We start from the raw sequence: 6000 nt of genomic DNA on the forward strand, positions 1-6000 counted from the left end.
ACGTCACCAACAGCATGTTGATGAACTGAGACCACTGTGATCAATCCATGCATGGATAACTTGTGCGAATACTTTGAGATTCAAATAAATCGCTGCTCCGCCTCCCTGCCACTCTCATTGGTAGCTGCTTGGCTAACAGCAAGCATTGGTGGCAGCACTGACTGCAAGCTGGGGTGGGGAGGTTGGGATAGAAGTTGTAGAAGGGATGGGGTGCATGACACCCAGCAGCTACACGGCTACACACAGCCACCAATGATGTGTGGCATTTCCTTGGACATTGTATTTTAATTGTGCTATTACTGTATCTGTACTTGTGCTTATTCTCACAGCTATTGCGCAGTTCCCTTTACCGCTTAAGCTACATGTAATAAGGGCTTACCATTCTCCTGTTCTTCCCAAAATAGTCTTATCACCGAACCCATGAATTTGCGAGCCAGTCTGTGTAGTATGCATGGTTTTACTTAAAATCTTAGGGTTGTCAAAATCTTAAACACGGTTGGGAAACCGCAACTGTGTAGATCTGATGTAACAAGGCCCACTTCCTCTGAAGAAGATATTTTTAAAAATATTGAAACCTAGTTCAAGGGTTAATAAACCTTTATTTTGCAACTGGTTGGCTGATTTTTCATCCTCTTCCTATTAGGGCTGTACGATTTTCTGTACTGGGCATATATACCTATGCAGTAAGCATGAATAAACACTAAATGTAAAGTAAACTATAAACTATACTTCAAATTCTGCTATTTTCACAAGTATACAGCTCATTACTAAGATTGACGTATGCACATGTTTGATACATAGTGCAACAACACATATCGTGCTGCCTATTACAATACCATCCATCATTGGCTGTCTTCCTGTGCTTACTACACAACTTAACGACAGTACTGATCTGTCAGTACCAAAGACTCATCTGCCAGACTACATACAAATTTCATCACTATCAGGCTTATGCTTTCTCTCTCTTTGGTCTGTGACTGGCTAAGTTATGCCTCTAGACAACTCAAGTGTCATACAAGGCTTGGGCAAAACAGTAGAGACACATAATTTCCATAGTTTTTTTGTGTGTATTTTAATACACTGTTACCTTCTGTCTATGGATAGCATCTTTAATTCAAAATGTCATCAGTCTCAGGTTCAAAGCCCACCACCACTTAAATTTTGAATAAAAATCATCAGCAATGGTGACCGAAGACTTCTGGCTTAAGAAGTCACCTTCATTCAGCCAGTGGCCTTGTCAAAGAGGGTGGATGAGTGGACAGAGGTTCAGGACACTCTCTTGTCCTAGTGGTGGGAAACTGCCCGTAAAGGTGGAAGAAATAGCAATGATCAATGACATGGGAATGCAGGAGGTAATGGGAACCACTGCATTAAAGAGACATAATATATATCCACATAACATGTACCATTGGCAGAAGATTATGGACTAGTTCACCATTCAGATGTCTCGGAGGGGACTGCCAAGGGGAGATGACAATGAGAAAGAGATAACATTTTACGAGTCGGTATGCAGAGTGTCAGAAGATTGAATGCGTTAGGGACACTAGAAAATCTGAAAAGCGAAGCGTTAAGGCTCAATTTAGATCCGTGGGGGTCAGTGAAGTGAAACGGAAAGAAGACAAGGATTTCTGGTCAGATGAGAATAGCCGAAAAAAATGGTATAGCAGGAGTATGACTCTTTATGATTAGAGAGGCAGGGCTGAGAGTGAGTAACTGCGAACAGTTCAGTGACAGGATTGCTCCCATCAGAATAAAGGGAAAACCAATGCCAAAAACGACGGTTCAAGATATTCATGCGGATGTCACAAGCTGAAGATGAAGTTTACGTGGGTATTGAATGAGTAATTCAGTACGTAAAGGGCGATGAAAATCTATTACTCAAGGGGGACTGGAATGCGGTTGTAGGGGAAGGAGTAGAAGAAAGGATTACGGCAAAATATGGGCTTGGTACTGGAATGTGAGAGGAGAAGACTAATTGCAATAAATTTTAGTTAGTAACATAGAATACTTTATTCAGGAATCACAAGAGGAGCAGATATATTTGTAAAAGCCTGGGAGATACGGGAATTTCAGATTACATCATGGACAAGCAGAGATTCCAAAATCAGATACTGGATTGTAAGGTGTACGCAGGAGCAGATGTAGAGTCAGATCACTATTTCGTAGTGATGAAGAGCAGGCTGAAACTTAAGAGACTAGTCAGAAAGAATCAGTGTGGAAAGAAGTGGGATGTAAATACTGAGGAGATACACTTGAAGTTCTCTGAGGCTATAGTTATGGTCCTGCAGCAAGGAATAGCTCAGTTGGCAATTCAGTTGAGGAGGAATAGACGTCTCTAAAAGGGGCAATCACAGAATTTGTAAAGAAAAAATAGGCACAAGGAAGTTAACTGTGAAGAAACCATGAGTAACAGGAGAAATACTTCAGTTGATTAGCCGAAAGAAGAAACTACAAAAATGTTCACGGTAATTCAGGAGCACAGAAATACAAGTCCGTCAGGAATAATATAATTATGAAGTGCAGGGAAGCTAAGGCGAAATCGCTGCATGAAAAATGTGAAGAAATCGAAAAAGAAATGATTGTCGGAAGGACTAAGCGAGCAAATAGAAAAGTTAAACCAACCTTCAGTAAAACTAAAATCAAGGGTTTTAACATTAAAAAAGGAATGGGAATTCCTCTTTTAAATGCAGAGGATAGAACAGATAGGTGGAAAGAATACATTGAAGGTGTCTATGCGGGGGAGACTTGTATGATGATGTGACAGAAGAAGAAACAGGAGTTGATGTAGAAGAGATAGGCATTCTGTATTAGAATCAGAATTTAAAAGTGAATTCTAAAATTGTTGGGGAAAGTGGCAACAAAATGACTATTCACGTTGGTGTATAGAACGTATGAGAATGGCAGTGTAGACTTATCAGCCAGAACATTATGACCACCTACCTAATAGCTGCTATGTCCACCTTTGGCATGGATAACAGCGGCAACACGTTGTCGCATGGATGCAATGAAGCCTTGGTAGGTTGTTGGAAGGAGTTGGCACCACATCTGCACACACAAATCACCTAATTCCCATAAATTCCAAGGTGGTGGTGGTGGCCCATAAATTCCGAGGTGGTGGTGGTGGTGAGCTCTGATGCCACATTCAATCACGTACCAGATGTGTTCGATTGGGATCAAATCTGGTGAGTGGGAGGAGGGGGGGGGGGGGGGGGGAGGGACAGGCCATCAATTGAAACTCACCATCGCAAAATGTGATTGTCATCGTCTGCAACCAGTGTACAATATTTCTTGGCAATCATGGTGCCTTGCATGAGCTCCACAGGACCCATGGATGCCCACACAATTGTTCCCCAGAGTATAATGTGGTCCCTGCCAGCTAGTCTCCTGCCTGCAGTTCAGGTGTCAAGGAGCTGTTCCCCCGGAAGATGACAGATTCGCGCCGTCCCATCGGCATGATGAAGGAGGTATTGGGATTCATCAGACCATGCAATGCCTTGCCACTGTGCCAATGTCCAGTGCCGACAGTCATGTCCCCAGTTCAGTCGTAGTTGACAATGTCATGGTGTTAGTATTGGCTTATACATGGTTTGTCAGCTGCGGAGGCCCATCATTAGGAATGCTTGGTGCACTGTGTTTTCAGATGCACTTGTACTCTACCAGCATTCAAGTCTGATGTTGGTTCTGCCACGGTTCACCGCCTATCCTATTTACCAGTCTGCCCAGCCTACAACGTCCAGCATCTGTAATGAGGGTGGCCGCCTAATCCCAAGGCAGCTGGATGTGGTTTCACCACAGCACTCATCGAATACCAGACAAGTCACGTAGTATCCGAAATACTCATGCCGAGCCACCAGGCCATTACAATCTGCCCTTTGTCAAACTCAGAGAGGAGACTTGTCTGATGATGTGACAGAAGAAGAAACAGGAGTCGATACAAAGAGATAGGGGATTCTGTATTAGAATTTAAAAGTGAATTCTAAAATCGTTGGGGGATGTGGCAACAAAATGACTATTCACGTTGGTGTGTAGAACTTATACACTGATCGGCCATTACATTATGACCACCTACCTAATAGCACTGATGTAGACTGTGTTTTTTCCAACTATGTTGCAGGGGTGTTCATTCTTCATTACTAGATGGGCATTCTGTTAGTAAAAGGGTGAATGGCCTTTCACGAAGGAGGATCAGGTAGTGATAGTGGGTGGAGCATGGAACAGTCTTGATAGGGATGAGGAATGTGATGTAGGTGGTGACTGGTAAAGATAACTACTCAGACTGCTGGCACTAATGTGCATTTCGTGCAACTGTTTCAGCGTCGTGATTGGCCTCATCAAACGACCTCATGTTAATGCGGTTGTTAGGTGTGTTAACACGGGGCTGGGGAGGCATGGATCACATTTCAGTGGTGCCAGTTGGGTCTATCAGTAGAAAGAGTTTCACTAGGCATGGCCTGCACCTCATTAGGTATGGGAAGGGGAGGCTGGCTAAGCTTATAGGTGACAGTGTAGTAGGTGGTGGTGGGGTCACTCATGAAAAAGCTTCTTTAGTAGCTGGTGTTCGAGCTGCACTTTGTTTAGATTGAAGTCAGCTGATAGGTATACCTAAAGAAGGGCTCACCTTCAGAGGACATCATGTTTCGAAGTAGAGAAGGAATTAGCATATTTTCATCAAAATATAAGAGGTATTAGAGATAGAGTTAGTGAACTGCTTATAGATGCTGACTATGAAATTATTGGTATGTCGGAGCACCACATAAATAATTTGACAATTCGGAGGCTTCCTTTACCAGGATACAGATGATTAGCTGGCTGTTTTTCAAGGAGTTCCTTGTGGGGTGGGGCAGTGGCTATGTATGTAAAAAACAGTATTCCATTTGAGTCCATAGACGTATTACGACACTGCAATGAACAGATATTTGAATTTGTGCAGGGGCATTTGAATTTAATGAAACTAAACTTCGAACTGGTGTTGTTTATAGGTTCCCTAACACTGACTTCAGAGCATTTCTGCTCAAGCTAGAGAGGGTTCTTGATTCACTTTGTAGGAAGTACCAGAAATTAGTTATATGTGGTGACTTCAATATAAATTTTGTATATGATGGTGCAACAAAAAGGATGTTGGTAGATCTAAATTCATATGATCTTATGCAGAATATGTTTTTTCCAACTAGGGTGCAGCGGAACAGTAGCACAGCCATAGACAACATTTTAATTCATTCTTCATTACTAGATAAGCTTTCTGTTAGTAAAAGGGTGAATGGCCTTTCAGACCATGATGCACAAATTTTAACACTAAAAGGCTTTGTATTCAAACAATTGTCCCATATAATTACAAACTATGTAGGAAAGTTAATCCAACAGCAATAGAGAGTTTTTTAAACCTTATCAAGGAACAAGATGTTCACAGTGCCGATAACACAGATGATAAATATAATGCTTTCTTTAACACATTTCTCATGCTCTTTGAGAGTTGCTTTCCATTAGAACATTCTAAACAGGGTACTAGCAGTAATAGGCAGCCCAGGTGGCTGAGTAATGGGATAAGGATATCATGTAAAACGAAGCAGGAATTATATCAAAATGTTATAAATAGTCTGAATCAAGCTACAGTAGCCCATTACAAATAGTACTGTAAGGTGCTTAAAAATGTTATTAGGAAGGTAAAGAGTATGTGGTATGCAAATAGAATAGCAAATTCACAGGATAAAATTAAAACCATATGGTCAGTTGTGAAGGAAGTGTCTGGTCAGCAGCACAAGGTTGACGATATAAAGCAAGTTCGCAGTAAAAATATTTCTGTTACTGATAAATCAGATACATGTACAGTATTTAACTATCATTTTCTGCGCATTGCTGGTGAATTAAATAAAAATCTACAGGGAATCGTATAACTTTCTTGGCAAATGCCTTTCTGAAATTGATGTCTGAAATACTCCTCTGTGATACAGACGAGGGGGAGATTGCGTCGATAATTAAATCACTGAAGACTAAGGACTCTCG

The sequence above is a fragment of the Schistocerca americana genome, chromosome 3 (genome assembly GCF_021461395.2).
Source record: "Schistocerca americana isolate TAMUIC-IGC-003095 chromosome 3, iqSchAmer2.1, whole genome shotgun sequence".
NCBI lineage: Eukaryota > Metazoa > Arthropoda > Insecta > Orthoptera > Acrididae > Schistocerca > Schistocerca americana.